This window comes from Sciurus carolinensis, chromosome 16 (assembly GCF_902686445.1).
Source record: "Sciurus carolinensis chromosome 16, mSciCar1.2, whole genome shotgun sequence".
NCBI classification, from domain to species: Eukaryota; Metazoa; Chordata; class Mammalia; order Rodentia; family Sciuridae; genus Sciurus; species Sciurus carolinensis.
In genome coordinates this window covers 64366151-64383991 of record NC_062228.1, presented here as the reverse complement: position 1 = coordinate 64383991, position 17841 = coordinate 64366151, and the positions used below count along the sequence as shown (strand labels likewise).

General features: G+C 50.2%; 1 protein-coding gene across 1 annotated transcript in view; it reads right to left on the bottom strand.

Annotated features, from left to right (window-relative positions):
• The window catches only part of LOC124966922 (leukocyte immunoglobulin-like receptor subfamily B member 3), a 106771-nt gene that overhangs the window by 15199 nt on the left and 73731 nt on the right, over positions 1-17841 (bottom strand). The window lies entirely within an intron of this gene.

Below are 17841 nucleotides of genomic sequence, written 5' to 3'. Positions count from 1 at the left end.
GCGAAATCAAGGAAGACTTAAATAAATGAAGATGTATACCATGTCCATGGATGGAAGCAGTCACCATTGCTAAGATGCGTGACAGGACCATCACAGTGTCCTCCAGAGGTCTGGACTCATCATATGTCAGTTACGACATGCCAAAGGACCCATATTTCACAAGTAGGAAGAGAATCCTGAGGAGGAAGGCAGGCTGCATCTCCCAGGGCTGAACCTGGGAGGGAGCAGATTCTCCCTGCAACCCAAGTACTGGGAGTCCTGGTGACCCCTGACTTCCACCCAGTGACACCAGCCATCCCCTGCCCTCTAGAGCTGAATGACCACAAGCAAACCAAGCAGAGCATCGTGTGTGTCTGCACGCACCCAATGTGTGGGGATCTGCTGCAGCAGCTGGGAGCAGCTCCCAGAGGGTCAGTGAACACAGTCCCTGCTCTTCACAAGGACCTGCATCCTGTGAGTCTTTTTTGGCCACGTGTGGACAACTACTGTCCTGTACTGGGGGCAGGAGGGCATGATGGACATGAAGCTCTTCCCCTGGGGCAGGTGGCTATGGTGGATTCCATGCTGGTCTGCCCTGTCCATGGGACCCTGTGCTGATCCCAGGCTCTCCTGCAAGGTCCCTTGGCTCCCAGCAGCCCCTGCTGGCTGAGGGCCTGGCTGCCCTCTCCCTGCTGCAGCGTGTCAGGCAGGTCCTGGCTGCAGCCTGGCCCTGGGCACCGGGCAGCTGGAAGTGCTGCTTCTCCCTGTTCCCTGGTGTTTGTGGTGCACGTGGCCTGTGCTGTAAGGTTCCCTGCAATTCCCTGGATGTTCAATGACCAGGTTTATAAATTAATGTTGTTTAGGAATTTTCCCCAATTATTTTTGTTTGACATGATTCTTTTCTCCTTCTTTTTTCCTTTCTCTAAGAGTGATTTGCTCTGTTTTGATGATGCTAGCTTGAATCATTGATTTTTTTTTTCTGTCTTTCTCCTTTTCTTCCTGTAATTTGGTGCTTATCAACTGTACAGAGTGGTCCGTTTCATTGTGGCATGTCAGGACATACATGTGACACCACTGGGTGATTTCACTGACCACACCTCCCCTCTTCCCTTGCCCATCTACTTCCTCCCCTGCTCTGAATTCCCTTATTCTTTTTTCTTTTCTTTCTTTTTTCTTTTTTCTGTGTGTGTGTATGTGGTAGCAAGGATTGAAACCAGGTTGCTTAACCACTGAGCCACATCTCTATCCCACTTTATTTTTTTATTTAGAGACAGGATCTTGCTAAGTTGCTAGGGCCTGGCCTCTGTAATTTATGGAGGCTGACTTTGAGCTTGTGATCCTCCTTCCTCAACCTCCCACACCTCTGGGGTACCTGGAGGGTTCACCTCCCTTATTTTATTTTAACATCTCTTTTCTTGGTCTTTTCTCCCCGTTTTCCTTCTAGCTTCCTAATTTGAGTGAGAACAGGCACTTGCTTTCTTGAGTCTGGCTTTTATCACTTAACGTCATGCTCTTACAAGCTGTCCAGTGTCCAGCAAGTGGCATGATTTCATCTTTTTTTATGGCACATAAACTCCGTTTATTCTACATAAACGTAGACACACGGTATTATTTTGGTACATTCATCTTGGATTAACACCCAGGGTGTCTTGCACACCTGGTGTGCCTGTGTCTCTGACATGCTGAACTTAGTGTTTGGTAAGTACTGAGGGGTGCGTCAGCTGGAGGGGCTGAAGATTCTGCATCTGACTTCAATGTGGCTGAGTTAATTACACTCCATGGACAGAGCATAAGCACCCAGGTATGTTCCTGGTTTGAGATTTCACTGGAAGCTCCCTTGGATCTATAGACGCATCCATTCCTGAGCTTCATCAGTTTGGAGCAGTTTTACCCCCAGTCCCCCATATTGGTCACTTGCCTTGTGATTCTCTCCTCTTGCCCCTTGGTGTAGGGATTTCAGGTCAGTCCTTGTACAGAGGAGCAAAGTTCCTTTAAGTGAAGCAAGCTCCTCAGGACAAATGACGCTCTGTTTGCATGGCTTTGAAATGCTCTGCGACTCCTCTGTCCTTGAGACCTGGAGTACTCTACCTTATTATAATAACCTTTGGTGATAGTGGACTCTGAGAGGCAAGCAAGTGATGTGATCTGCACATGTGCAAAGCTAACTGCACCCTGTAACCTAGGTAACTTGATATGAGCCAGGAATAGAAGAGCAGGGACCCTCTGGTTGTGTTGTTGGGAGAAGGGGATAGCTTACTGCCTGGAACAGGCTTTGATGTGTGTCACTCATCAGTTGGCACAGCTCCCACTGGTAAACTATGGGGATTTCCCTGTCTGATGCTCTACTTTCTCATCAGGCTGAACTTTCTTATTTGCTTCATGAGGCTAAACATACCATACGTAATTCTGATCGTGCTGCTTTGTAGTCTGAAATAGATCCCTGCTGTCCATTGTACCCAGAGAGTGGTTTCATAAGATCCAAAGATTGGGAAGGCATAGGAAAAAAATTGCATGAGGAGCTGAGGACTCCTGTAACTGTGGTACATGCTTCATATTTGTATGCAGACGCTATCTTTCAAAAATAGCCTTGACATAGCCAAAAACTTCCCTGGTGGTCTCTAAGACTGAAGTTTCTTCTCAGCCCTCTCTTTGTGTTCCAAATCCTCCCCTCCTCCTGTTTCTCCTCCCCTACTCCTTTTCCTCCTCCCCCTCCTCCTTTTCCTCCTCCAGTTCAGTCTCATTTATCTGAGTGTCTCAAGCTGGCAGAGGCAGGGGAGAAACTCAGACCTAGGCTGTCTGCCCATTAGATTAAAAAATGCTAATCATTGAGAATGTGAACAATTGCCTTTTGCTGTGTTTAAAGAAGTAAGAAGGACAATGTTGGAAAGTGGAATTAATCATAATTTCACTCTTAATATGATAGAGGGGCTGGTAATGGGTTTATGCCTTGGTTCCTACTGATTGGAAAGCGTTGGTGAAGATGGGTACTTCTCCTGCCCCCAAATACAGTGTTTTAACAAGAATACTCTGATTTAGCCTGTGTTTAAGCTGAGGATATTGCTCAAGGACATGTTAATACTGGTTATGATGACATGTTTGGCATGGGACAACAACAAGCTCAGTTGCCCGCAGCCGCCATTGCCCAGATTAGAACCATAGTTTGTAAAGCATGGAGGAGCATTCCAGACACTCGGGGTCCTTCCTAGTCCCTTGCTGTAGTTCAACAAGCCTCGGGGGAGCCTTTCATTGATTTTCTTAACCATTGACTAAAGCTACTGAAAGACAAGTAGACAATTTGGAGGCTGCCAATATTCTGACCAAACACCTGGCTTATGAAAATGCCAACCAAGACTGTAAGGAGTAATGAAATCTGTGTACTGTAAAGTGGGTACTGTGCTTTCTGAATTAATAAGGGCATGTCAAAATGTTGGAACTGAAACTCATAAAGCTGCTTTAGTTGCTGTTGCTGTAAAGTCCCCTGATGAATTTGGTTACCATTGTAAAAACCTGGTCATCTTCAAAAGGACTAAGATTTAAAGAAATGGCCCCCAAAACAGCTCAATCAGAAATGTCCAATCTGTCATCAAGGATTTCACTGGGCTAATCAAAGCAGATCTAAAACAGACATGTCAGGAAACCCAATCACAGGTCACCTCCTGACCCAGGGTCAAAGGAGGAGAAACCCTTTTCCTCTGCAGAGTCCTTCACAGATGTTTCCAGGTCAAACAGACGCTCCTGACACAAACCCCCTCAGGCCACTAGAGGGCGCACAGGAATAGATTTGATTACTACTGAGGATGCTCAACTGCGTCTCCCTGGGAAGTGTGTAAGATTGTACCCACATTCAAAGACCTCTACCTAAGGGTAGCTTTTGTTTAATTTTGCCCCACTCCCACAGTGCTAAAGAAGGAAAATTCATAATTCCTGGAGCGATTGGTTCTGATTATGCTGGTGTAATATACATTCAAGTTTGGCCTTATATGTCTTTAAATCTCCCCAAAGGACCTCATAGCTCAATTGACTGTAATTCCTTATATTACTGCCCAAGAACCCCTAAATGAAAGAGGGAATGCAGGAGTTGGTTCCACTATTATTGGAGCTTGTTTACCTATTACTGAAAATAGACCAAAATTAAGCCTTTGTTTAAATGAACACTCAATCACAGGCTAATTGGACACCAGTGGCGATGTTACTGTTCTACCTATCGCAAAGTGACCTGGGGCCACCCGGGTTTGGGGCACAGGAGGCCCCAGTGCACAGGTGTCCACAAGCTCTCTGTGCTTGCATTGCTCCTCCCCTTCCACACACAGCAAGTTATCACTCACATTCAGCTGTACATTATGGCATTTCCCTGTGCTGTGTGGGGCAGTGACATCTTGCACAAGTTAATAACGTCTATGGAGTCGCCCTTTTTTGCAGGGGCCTCTGTGAAATCGAGCACCTTGCCAGTAACATTGAAGGTCACCACTCCTGTCTGGTAGAACGGTGGCCGTTGTCTGAGGAGAAGGTGGCAGCCCCAGAGGCCTCCATTCCAGAACAGGTACAATTGGGACGCGTTGAACCTTCTACCAGCCCATGGAATACACCCATTTTATCATAAAGAGGGAATCAGGGAAATGGGAGCATTACAAGATTTAAGAGAAATCAATGAGTGCATTCAACCTATGGGTCCACTTCCACGTGGATTGCCTAGCCCTGATTTCATCCCTCAAGATTTTTCCTTATATGCAACAGACCTCAAAGACTGTTTTTGTGCAATTCCTCTCTTTCCTGATGATCGGGAAAAGTTTGCCTTCACAGTTGCTGTTTTCAATCATCATGAGCCTGCTGATAGATGTCAGTGGAAAATTCTTCCTTCAGTTATGTTCAATAGCCACACATTATGTCAACATTTTTTGAATAAGGCTCTTCAGCCGTTCTGACAGTTATTCCCACATATTCTTTTTATCATTATATGCATGATATTTTGATTACTGGGCCAGTACTTACAAAAGGTACTTTAATACATTATAACACACACTTTTACAATCTGGCCTCCATGTGGCCACAGAAAAAATTCAACAACAACTCCCTATTGACTATTTAGGACAGAAGATACTCTAATGTTTTTCCATTCCTAATATTCAAAATTGACTCTTCCTTCCAATTTTCCTTAGTTCATTTACAGCAATTTTTAGGACATTTAAATTGGGCTCTACCATATATGTCTTTAACTACTGATTCATTGTCACCTTTTTTTCAGTTGTTGAAAAATCAACATTGGGCTGGGATACAGCTCACTTGGTGGAGCGTTTGCCTTGCAAACGCAGGACCCTGTGTTCAATGTACAGCACTGCAAAAAAAAAAAAAGAAAAAGCACCATAATCCCACCAGTTTTTCCCAGTTACCTTCTGCACTGACTGCAGGAGTAAATGAGGAATTATCTACAATCCTTATAGACAGACGCCCAACACTCAATGTTCCTTTATCTCTAATTACATTTTCAGGAAAGCCTTATGCCTTTGCTGCAGCTGTTGCCCTTCATAATCACAACTTGTATAAACAGAGTGGTTATATTCTCCTCCCTTTTCAGGAAGAAATGTTCTTCCTTATGCTGAAAAGTATGCTCAATTGATCTCAGATGGTCAGAATCGTATTTTACCTCTTACGGGAACGGACATTCATGTACTTTATCTTAGTTACGGGGAGACTTTACATTGACAGTATTTACAATTTCCTTCATATTATCAGGCTATCTTCACTGATTTTTTGCTCCTATTGCTCCCCATGCACCTCTGGGTGAACGCCTTTCTTGTTGTGTCTAGTCTCTCATGCTGCTTCTATAATCTCCTCCATTCAGGTTTCCAGCAAGATCACTGTTTATACTGATGGAGGAAAACGACGGGATGTGGTATCTATATTCACTGATGAGAAATGGACTGATTATTACACATTGTCTCAAGCTTCTCCTCAGCAGCAGAATTAGCTAGTATTATTTTGGCTCTTCGTATGTTTCCCACTGCCCGAAACATCATTGCAGATTCTCAGTATTTAGCCAAACTGAGGCCTCTCATTTCCTCTGCAATTCTGTCACCTCACTTGGACTCTAATCTGCTATCCCTGTTGATCACTCTCCAATCTCTGTTTCAGGGTCCTACAGCTGCAGTATTTCCTGCTCACATAGGCAGCCACACGAAGATTCCCAGAGCACTCACTGAAGGAAATGCTCATGTTGATGCTGCTGTAAAATCGCTTTATCCTCTCTTTCCAGATGCTGTGGAATCCCACAATTTTTTTCATCAAAATGCTCGCTCCTTAATGAAGACCTTTCTATTTCCTCTCAACAGGCCCGTTTCATCATTAATATTGCTCTCGTTGCACACCCTTTCCTTCCCCTACTTGGGAAACTGTGAACCCTCAAGGTTTACACTCTAATGCTCTCGGGCAGATGGATGTGACTCACTTTCCTCCCTTCCACCCCTTTTCTTTTTGACATGGTACCATAGCTACATCCCCAGGTCTTATATGGGCCAGTGCACATCGTTCAGAGAAGGTCTCAGCCTGTATCTCTCACGTGCTCTTTCCATTGTCACCATGGGAACACCTCATCTTTAAAAATTGGCAGTGGCCCTGCCTATACTTCTAGTGTCTTTGCTCAGTTTTGTAATCAATGGAATATAATTCCAACCCATGGAATTCCTCACAATCCTACTGGACAGGCCTTAGTCAAATGTGCACATCACACACTAAAAACATGTCTTTGAAAACAAAATCAAAACAGGGTTCCTGGCCTTGCTGATGTTAATAATGCTCTCAATATTGCCTTGTTCACAACAAGTGCTCTTAATGTACATTATGAAGATAATACACATCTCTTGTCCTGTGCCTTGGACAGGCACTTTACCCCTAAGGAACCACTACCAAAGATTCATGTAAAATACCAAGTTCCACCAGATCCAATATGGTGGGACCCCACAATTTGATTCCTTGGGGGAGGGGATATGGTGCTGTTCTTACTCGTACAGGTTCTGTCTGGATTCCTGCCAGATGTGTGAGACCTGTCATTCATCATGAATTGGCAATGGAGATTTCACAATCCAATTCCCAAATTCCATTTGACCCTGGATGAAAAGGACCCTGATTCAAAGAAGGAAGCTCCAACAGGAGCATGAGGCCCAAGACCCACTGTGTTCTAATCATCTAGTGATTTGGGGGGATAAAAAGGGTTTAACAACATCTGCTGTACAATTGCTAGTCCAGATGGGTTTAGAATGTATCCAAAAAACTTGGTTACAGCCAAACTTACCCAAAATTCTCTAACTATGCTGGCTATTATTGTGTTATTTCTGTCACTGTATCCCTGTTGATGGTGCCTCCATACTTCTTGGAAATTAAATCTTCTGAAATTTGTATCATCAAGTTATTCTTGATAACAGGACTGCTACTGATTATTTGCTGTTGTTACAACATCTATGGGATAGCAAAATTTTAACAACATGTGTTGTTTCAATTTAAGTGAGAATGGGAACCCCATTCAAAGAGAATTGGACCATCTAAGACATTGTAGAGAAGGTACAATAAGATGATGGAGGTTGGGATTTATTAGGTTGGTTAATCTCATGGCTACCAAATTCTACCTGGGTCTAACAGCTTTTCATTGGAGGAGGTTTATTGATTGTGGCCTTAGCGTGCTGTGGTTGTTTTTGCCAATGGCTGCCTTGCTTTCTCCCTCCACCTTCCTTAAACAGAAGACAAGTCATGTCTACTCAAAAGACCATACAAAACAAAACAGGGGAGTTGTAGGGATTTCAGGTGAGTTAATGTACAGAGGAGCGAAAGTCCTTCCAGTCCAGCAAAGTCCTCAGGACAAAAGGCGCTCTGTTTGAGTGGCTTAGAGTTGCTCCATGACCCCTCTGTCCTTGAGGCCTGGAGACATTACCTTATTATGATAACCTTTGGTACTAGTGGACTCTGAGAGGCAAGCAGGTTATGTGATCTGCACGTGTGCAAAGCTAACTGCACCTGTAACCTAGGTAACTTGATATGACCCTGGAGTAGATAATACACTGGACTGACTTTCCCACGGGAGCCTCTTCTTGCTGTGTGCCATCCTGTGAGCTTGTCCCTTTCTGAGCTCTCCCCTTAACCCTTATGGCTGGACCCCAGTTGACCTTTACCGGCTGGTGACTTAGAGACTAAACTGCTCAACGTGGCCGAGTCTGCTACCTGTTATGGTGACTCCCAGCAGGTCTCAGCTGCTCCTGGCCCTGCATGTCAGGCCCCTGGCTGGCTGTGACCCCTAGCTGAGTGTCCCTGGGCTGCCTTGTGCCTGCTGAGGTCCCCTTGTCCCCCTCCTGGCAGTGTGGGTCTGAGTGGTGTCCTGGGCTAGTGGAAGGACAGGGCGTGTAGACTCTGGGCTCATCAGGAGGCCCCTGTCCCTGGGAGGAAGGAGGTGTGACTGTCCCCTGTCTGAGCTTGAGGACTTTCATCTGGGGTAGGTCACACCTGGGGGCTTCAGATGCAGTCCCCTGGAGTGAGGGCAGAGTGGTGACAGGGGTGAGGCTGGAGTCTGGGACCAGGGTCCTGGAGGGGACAGGTTCCAAGTGGCCATCCTGCAGCCAGTCCTCTCCCTCTGACGTGTCCACATGACCAGAAATGGCCCTGACTCAGGGATGAAGGGGACGCCCCTCCACACCTTGTTGGGAGGAGAGGACTGGCTACCTCTTGGTCTGGGGCAGCCTAGGGGAGGTGACAGAGGGGACAATGCCTGCAGGTTCAGGTCCTGGGGCTTCCCTGGGTGCCTCCTCTCCAGCAGGGCACAGCCCAGGTCAGCACTGAGGGGAATTGAAGGTCAGGGCCAGGCCTGTCCTCTGCACGTGGGGAATCTGAGCCCAAGGGGAGGGGCTGTCCAGGTCAGCGTGTCCAGAGGAGGCTGCTCCACCCCAGCTCAGCCCTGTCCTGGGACCCACCTCGGGCCAGAGCCCCTCACTTACCACTCTGGGGTCCTGGGTCAGTGGGGGTGAGGGGCTGCTCCTCAGGGCCTTCTGGGGTGGGTGGGAGGTGAGGGCTGGGCTGCCTGCTCCCCATTCAGCTGGCTGCTCGTCCCCAGGCTGGGCCCCAGTGTCACCTGTGCCTTGACCTCACCCTCATGACTCCAAGCCCTGAGCCTGGGGCTGGGGTCCCGACACCATGTGCCCTGATCCTCTTAGGGCTTGAGAAGGAACCAGAGATCCTCTGGGAGTCTCAGAACCGCAGGGTGGGGTGGGGAGTCCTGGCTCCCAGTGAGCTTGAGTTCTAGGACCAGCCTTGGGGTGGGACCCAGGCCTCCAGGCAGACGCCCAGGCCCTGAGGGCAGAGCCGGTGTTTCAGGCAGCAGCCTGGGTCAGAGGGTCTCTGCACGAACCTCCTGAGGAGAAAAGGCTTTAAAAGGCGGTCTCCTCCTCAGGGCTGAGAGGACACCTCTGTCCTGCACACCTGAGCAGCCACTGCAGAGGTGGCTCCCCTTGAGTCCTCAGCAGACCTCACCAGGACGTGCCTCCAGCTGGCCTTCCGCTTCCTCAGGCACCTCAGCTTCCTGTGCTCAGACCCCAAGTCCTGCTCATGTGACCAGCAGGGCGCCCCTTCCTGAGTGTCCAGCCTGGCAGCTGATGAGGGCAGCAGGACCAGCCAGCCACTCCCACCTGGACGAGGTCCCTGGGTGTCCCTGGACAGCATGGCCCAAGGGCAGGACAGAGGGTCCCTGAGGGCAGGACTGAGGGTCCCTGAGGGCAGGAAAGAGGGTCCCTGAGGGCAGCACAGAGGGTCCCTGAGTGCTGGGCAGGTCACACTGGCCCTGGTCCCCTGGCTGGGTGGTGGCTCATTGTCCCCTGGAGGGAATTTCCCAGTGGCTCATCACTCTGGCTCTGGCTGCTGGTGATGCTCTAGAATCAGGAGCTGCTAAGAGGAGGACGGCAGAGGGAGGGGCAGCTGGGGAGCTGGGGACGCCTTGGCCCTGCTCGTGCTGCCGGCTGGCCCTGCTCACCAGAGCATCGTGTGGGCCTGGCTGACCCCAAGCCCCTCTGAGGCCGAGCAGCCCGAGGCCCTGCTCACGGTTCTCAGTGGTGCAGCTACAGCAATGCCTGGGTCACTAGGAAGGTGGTGCTGGGAGGAACGTTCATGGCATTGATGGCCACACTGAAAACACAGGAAGATCCCAAATACAAATAGAAGTGCACTCAGATGGCCCTGGAAGACCAGGAGCAAACTAATTCCAAACTCAGTATGAGACAGGAAATTGTCAAGGCCTGCTCCTTTCTCTGCCCCCACTAAGCCTGCTATTGAGTGCACAGGGTCCTCTTGATTGTCCTCATTCTCTTGTATCTTTTCTCCTTTCATTCCTCTGGGTCACTTCAAGTGTCTGGTCCTCAGGGTCACTGATTCTTTCTTCTAGGCTGTCAAGTCTTCTGTTGAAGCTCTTTCTAGAATTTTCACTTCAGTCACTGGATTAACTTCAAACTATCTCATTGATCCTCTTTATGGCTTTAATTCCTTTTTTGGACCTTCTATATTTTTTGTGTATTTTGTTTTCCTTATTTTCATTTTAATTCTCTTGTGGCCACTGAGCCACTTTAGGATAATTATTTTGCTTTTCCCCAGGTAGTTTGCAGATCTCCATGTCCTCAGGGTCAGTTCCTGGTACGTTCCTTAGTTCCATGGGTGGTGCCACGTGTCCCTTGGTCATTCATGACCCTGGTGGCCTTGCACTGGTGTCTTGAAGAAGTAGACACACATTCCAGCCTTTGTAGACAGGCTTTGGCAAGGGCCGCCATTGCCAGTGTATGATTAATGTGAATTGTCACCGTGACTGGAGTAAGAGATGCTGGTGATTGAGAGGCTTCTGGGTGTGTCGTTGAGGACCTGTCTAGGGATGATTGGAATGTGGACAGTGAACTGAAGTGGAGACCCTGCCTCCGTGTGGCAGCACCCCCACAGGATGGTGGCTTGGATAAAGTAAAAGCTGGAAGAACAAGGAAGCAGATGCAGATGCATTCCTGACTCTCTCGAATGGGTTCTGGACGCTGCTCCTATTGTCTGAGGACATGGGACCCTCCCTTCTTCACTCTTCCAAAGCAAACTCTGACAGTGACTCTAGAGGGAGTCTCCAGAAGCCGTGGTCTTGGACTAGGTAGGGTGGCACTGTTGTTCTGGGACTCCCTCCCCTTGGATGGGCGGCTGCTGGTTCTTCCAGGTCTCCAGCCTGCAGACAGCCATTGTGGACCATCCACCTTGTGGTCGTGTAAGCCAATCAAATAATCCCCTTTTAATGATCAGACATCCAGTTGATTCTGTTCCTCTAGAGAGCCCTGAAGGGTATAGCCAGCAAGCCATCCAGAGACTCCAGGTAGGGGTCATGGTGGGACCTTCATATGGGTTTGTCTCTGGAGTCCTGGGGCAAACTTATCTGAGCCTGTGTCTGTAGGTGGGTGGACTTGGGTCTGGTCCTGGACCCCCTAGTGTCAGTGGGGTGGACAGGATGACTGGATGTGGAGGGAAGGCCTGAGCCTGGGACTACGGGGCTGGCCCGAGGCCTGGGTGCACAGGGGCCACATGGAGCTGAGGAGGGCCGTGAGCCAACCTGCAGCGCTGTGGGAGGCTGAAGCATGAGCCCTGGGAGCAGGGAGAGCAGTGCCTGGTGTGTGCAGGGCCAGGGCCTTTCCCAGCCACATCCAGTCTCCCTGGAGGGGCAGCAGGACACTGGCAGAGCCGCATGGTGCATGGGGCCCTGCTTCAGTGGTGAGGACTGGCCACCTCTAGGGAAACGCAGCTGTAGTTTGCTGTATTGCACAGAATACATAGAGGACAAGCTGCTTCCAGAACTCATCTGAGTTCTAGAACAAAGCTTAATAATACTGACAAGAGTTCAAATGTATTGAGCACCAACAATGGGAGGAAACACTGTCTGGCGTCAGTCACAGGTTACCAGACAGACAGTGGAGCAGAAACACAGCTCACCTCCACAGAAGCCGACCTGGAGTTGACCTCATGCTCCTGGGCCCCCCACAGTGACCCGTGGATTGCTGAGGCCCTGAGGTTCCTCTGCGAGGTGTGTGGTAGCTATGCCAGGTACCCAGACGTTAGAATTGGTAGAGAAAGACATTACAACAGTTGTTCTCGGGGCTCAGGGGGTTGCTCAGTGGTAGAGCACATGGCTAGCAGGTGTGCGGCCCTGGGGTAAGTCCTAGCACAAAACAAACCCAACTATTGATTACAACTGAGTTCTGTATTTTCAAAGTTTAGCACATAAATAGAAGATGTTATAAAAAGTCTGTGTTTGCAGGGAGGGACTGAATGGGACTTCTAGAGATAAAACCTTCCATTAAGAAATAACCAGTCAAACTAAGAAGCTTTCTCTCAGCAAAGGAAACTATCAGTAATGTGAAGAGAGAGCCTACAGAGTGGGAGAAAATCTTTGCCATTCCTACTTCAGATAGAGCACTAATTTCCAGAATATATAAAGAACTCAAAAAACTCTGTACCAAGAATACAAATAACCCAAAAAACAAATGGGCTAAGGAAATGAGCAGACACTTCACAGAAGAAGATCTATAAGCAATCAACAGATATATGAAAATATGTTCAACATCTCTTGTAATAAGAGAATGCAAATCAAAACTACCCTAAGACTCCATCTCACCCCAATTAAAATGGCGATTATCAAGAATAGAAGCAACAAGAGGTGATGGCGAGGATGTGGGGAAAAAGGTACACTCATACATTGCTGGTGGGTTTGCAAATTAGTGCAGCCACTCTGGAGAAAAATGTGGAGATTACTTAGAAACTTGGAATGGAGCCACCATTTGACCCAGCTATGCCACTCCTTGGTCTATACCCAAAGGACTTAAAATCAGCATACTACAGTGATGCAGCCACATCAATGTTCATAGTTACTCAATTCACAATAGCCAGATTGTGGAACCAACCTAGATGTCTTTCAATTGATGAATGGATAAAGAAACTGTGGTATATATGCACAATGGAATATTACTCAGTCACAAAGAATAATAAAATTATGGCATTTGCAGGCAAATGGATGAAATTGGAGAATATCTTGCTAAGTGAGATAAGCCAATCTCAAAAAACCAAAGAGAAAATGCTCTTGCTGATAAGTGGATGATGATACATAATGGGGGGTGGGAGAATGGAAGAATGGAGGAAGGAGGGAAAAGAATAGAGGGAAAAGAGGGGTGGAGGGTGGGGGAAGGAAAAAATAACAGAATGAATCAAACACAATTACCCTATGTAAATGTGTATTACACAAATGGTATGCTTCTACTTCGTCTACAACCAGAGAAACAAGTTATACCCCATTTGTTTACAATAAATAAAAAAAAATGAAGTATCCAGGTGTGAGTTAAACACTGCAGTAGGAGAGAATAGTGAATTGAGCTTGAAGACACAGCCATAGACACACCAAAAATGAAAGAGAGACATAGTGTTACATTTTTTCGTGAGAAAGAACTTATTGTTTTTATTTTCATGAGGATGGACATCCTGCCTGGGTGAGATGGACCCTAGTGCCTTGCTTTTCCCTGCTGGCTAGAGAAGTTCATCAGGGCTGTTGTATTTCTGGCCCTTTCTACATCTTTTGAGAAGTTTCTGTTCAGCTCCTTTTCCAGAATAGGAAATCCTGTGGTGGATCAACTGTGGAAGCCACGTGTGAACAGTGCCGAGGCTTCAGCCCTCAAGGGAGCTCAGTCCAGTGAATCCCTAGAGCATGACACTGACCTCCAGGAGCTCAGCCAGGGGCCCGCAGCACAGGACAGAGCAAAGCCCCCTCGCTGTCCCAGGGGAGGGAGGAAGCCTGTGCCACCTGCTGGGCTCTGCCATGGCCACAGCTCTGTGTCAGGAGAGGGGTGAACACAGCCCTTTGGGGCCAGTCCTTCCCTGTCCTGGGCCTTCACACCAGCAGCCAGGAGGGGACTGCCTGCCCCCAGCTTGGACTTGTGTTCCTAGGATGGGATGTGTCAGGACCCAGGGTCTCTGCAGACCCTTCAGACAGAGTTGGGTCTCCTCTGACCACATCCCCTGTCTGCCTGATCTGTCCTCATCCCTCCAGGGACACAGCAGCAAATACCCCTGGAGGCCTCCCGAGCTGGCCCCCTCCAGGTGAGGGTGACCTGGGCTGGTTGTCCCCTCTCAGGCCTCCCTGGGGCTCCATCTGTCTTTCAGCCTGTGCCTGTCACAGGGTTGTGAGCCCCTTGCTAAGGCCAGTCACCTCCCAGCCCTGGAGATGCTGTGGGGAGATGTCTGCTCCCTGTTCAGGTGAAGGCAGAGCAGCAGACCCTGAGCACCTGGCTGTGCAGCTCACCTGGAGCTTCATGCTGGACATGAGCCCAGAGAGAGAGAGAGAGAGAGAGAGAGAGAGAGAGAGAGGGAGAGAGGAAGGGAAATTGAAGAAAATTAGAAAAGGTGGGCACGATGGCCCTTGCCTGTAATCCCTGAGACTCAAGAGGCTGAGACAGGGGGATTCAAGTTCAAGGCCAGCCTCAGCAACTTCATGAGGCCCTAAGTAACTTGGTGAGACCCTGGGTCTAAATAAAGACAAACACAGCTGGGAAGAGGCTCAGTGATGAAGCACCCCTGGGTTCAATCCCTGGTACCATAAACACGTAAATAACAAGTGTCCTGTCAAGATTCTGCAGTGGGGTTTGTCTTGTACCAATCTTTGCCTCATTGACCTCCCTTTTCCACCCAGCACACCCTCTCCCCTGTTCTGAGAAGCACCCAGTCGTTCCTGTCCCTCTGGGTGCACTTCCGCTTGGGCCTGTGGTCATCTCCACCCAGTGCTGTGTGTTCGCCTCTGGGAACAACCTGTGGGTTTGAGCGCTGTGTCTGCAGGGCAGAAGCTGATCTTTAAAGTTCCTGAGGTTCTGCAATCCCATCAACTCTGGAGACAGAGGCAGGAGGATGGCAAGTTTGAGGCTGGTCTCAGCAGTTTAGTTAGGACCTAAGCAATTAGCAAGGCTCTGCCTCAAAATAAAAAAATAGAAAGGACTGGGGATGTGTCTAAAGAACCCTGGCTGCAGATTCTGGGACCAGAAGAAAAATTGTCTGGTTGTCCTCATCCCTTGCCCTTGTGTCCATGGGCATTAATACCCTTCTCTGACCCTCAGTTTCCTCTTCTGGAGGAGGTCCTCACAAACCCTCACTGCAGAGGGAATTGGGGTCAGTGGTAGAGGGTGCATGGGAGGGTCGCCAAATGGATGATCTGGAAAGCTCCTTGGGAAGTACTCTGGGGAGGCTGGGACCTGGGAGGATCCAGGCTTTGGGCCCCAGGTCAAGGTGGACGATTGCTGTGTCCACTGAAGACTCAATGCTGGGTGCTCTGTCCTTGTCACAGCTCTGCAGGAGAAGGAGCTGCACAGCCCACCTGCTGGGCTTTACCACAGCCTCACTGACCAGGAAAGACCGGGCCAGCTCCATCCACTGAAGCCCTTGGGTCTCCCCTATGTGGAGCGTCTCACAGTGAGACAGAGAGCTGACCCTGCACTGCTGGACCCTCACCTGCCCCACTCCTTAGGTATCCTGAAAACCCCGTATAGAGAAACCACCACCCCAGGGGAGGTGCTGAGAGACCTGGTCAGAGCACATGATTCAAGGTGCACAGCAGCCAGAGCAAGAGATTCCTGGAGCACACCAGCCAGAGCAGGGGATTCCAGGTGCCCAGCAACCAGAGCAGGGGATTCCAGGTGCACAGCAGCCAGAGTAGGGGATTCCAGGGCACACCAGCCAGAGCAGGGGATTCCAGGTGCCCAGCAACCAGAGCAGGGGATTCCAGGTGCACAGCAGCCAGAGCAGGGGATTCCAGGTGCACACCAGCCAGAGCAGGGGATTCCAGGTGCACACCAGCCAGAGCAGGGGATTCCAGGTGCACACCAGCCAGAGCAGGGGATTCCAGGTGCACACCAGACAGAGAAGGGGATTCCAGTTGCACACCAGCCAGAGCAGGGGATTCCAGGAGCACACCAGCCAGAGCAGGGGATTCCAGGAGGACACCAGCCAGAGCAGGGGATTCCAGGTGCACACCAGCCAGAGCAGGGGATTCCAGGAGCACACCAGCCAGAGCAGGGGATTCCAGGAGCACACCAGCCAGAGAAGGGGATTCCAGGTGCACACCAGCCAGAGCAGGGGATTCCAGGTGCACACCAGCTAGAGCAGGGGATTCCAGGTGCACACCAGCCAGAGCAGGGGATTCCAGGAGCACACCAGCCAGAGCAGGGGACTCGAGGTGCACACTGCAGACAGCTGGAGGAGCCCATGTCCACAAGCATGTCTTATGCAACATCAACACAGGAGGATCCTGCTTCCTGCACGATGAGGGCTGCCGATTCAGAGAGAGGCTGGGCAAGACCAGAGCCTCAAAGGGTCCCTTGCTTCCTCAGAACTATGCGCATGTCCAGTGTTAGTGACAGCCTATGCTGCAGACCAGCACGCAACTCTCTGCCGGCATCTTAAGCCTCTGTGCACAAATAGCTGTAAAATGATGGCCAGGAGCACCTGCTGGGCTGAAAGGAGACCTCGACCCCCAGGGTTGCAGTCTCCTCAAGCTGGGTCCCTGCACCTCCCCTATCTACTAATAGGTGTTTTAGGGCTGGCCTAGTCCAGCACAGGTCCACCCATTAGGAGGTGGATCCCAGGCAGCACAGGACAAGACACAGCTAGAAATTCAGGGCCACACTCCGAGCCCACAGGGCAGGGATAAGGAATGGTGAGACCACGAATCTAAGATAGTAACACTGAAGGTGCCCAGCACTCTGGCTGATAGAGTGACAGCTCACAAGAAGAGATGGGCATCCCAGGAAAGTGCCTCAAGCAAGCCCACCCAGAGACCAGAAAGGCTGGCATGGGCGGGAGAAGACCACTGCAGGATATTGCAGGGTGGCACCACGGAGGGCAGACTCTCAGCTCAAGGTTGTAGCAGTGGAAACGTCAAGAGTGCAGAGACCAGAAGCTCAATGGACTGAGGGACACAGGAGTCACCTGTGCACCCCGGAGCACCAGAGGAGAAAGGAGAAGGACACAGGGGACTCTGAGGTCTCAACAATGACGTGGGGTCCCCAGTTCCCATCAGACACCAAATCCCAGATCCAGGAAGCTCAGGGGCACCACACAGGACTCAGGCAGGAGCACCACCCTGGGCACTGAGCTCAGGCTGCAGGAAGCCAGGTAGTGGTGGAAACCTCACCACCTGCACAGAGAGGGACACAGGCTCTGCCAGGACCACTCAGAACCCAGGGGGCAGCTGGAGGCCGGGAGAGAGAAGGGAGGAGAGAGAGAGCAGCAGCCCCCAGCCCTGCCCTGCCAGGTCCCCTCCCAGGTGGAGGCGAAGAGTGGCTGGCTCATGTCCACTCTAGGGGACCTGCCAGCAGCTGACCTGCCCTGAGGAAATGCTAAGCCAAGGTCCTGGGGCAGGACACTGACCTCCAGCAGCCACGTGGACTACCAATGAAGGGCAGGCCTGGTGGGTGCTGAGGAGCCCCGCCAGCTCTGGAGGGGACACTGTGCCATCCTGTGCACCACCCAGGAGAGGAAGCAGAGGGAAGCGTCCTAAGTCATTCCCAGAGGCCTGCAGCATCTGACACCACACCACACAAGGACTTCCCGGGGAAGGACAGCACCCTGGACATCCCCATGGACACAGGGCACAACGCTCCACAGAAGAGGCCCTCAGTGCACAGCATCCCATTCCAGCACACCACCTCCTGACTGGGTCCCCAGAGGCCTGGTCACCTAGTGACGTCACTGCCTGGGGCTCCGTGTGAGGCCCTGGGTGGTGTTTGCAGGACAGTGTTGCCCAGTGATGCGTTTCTCAGCAGGAGGGCGAGGGCTCAGTGAGACACACCT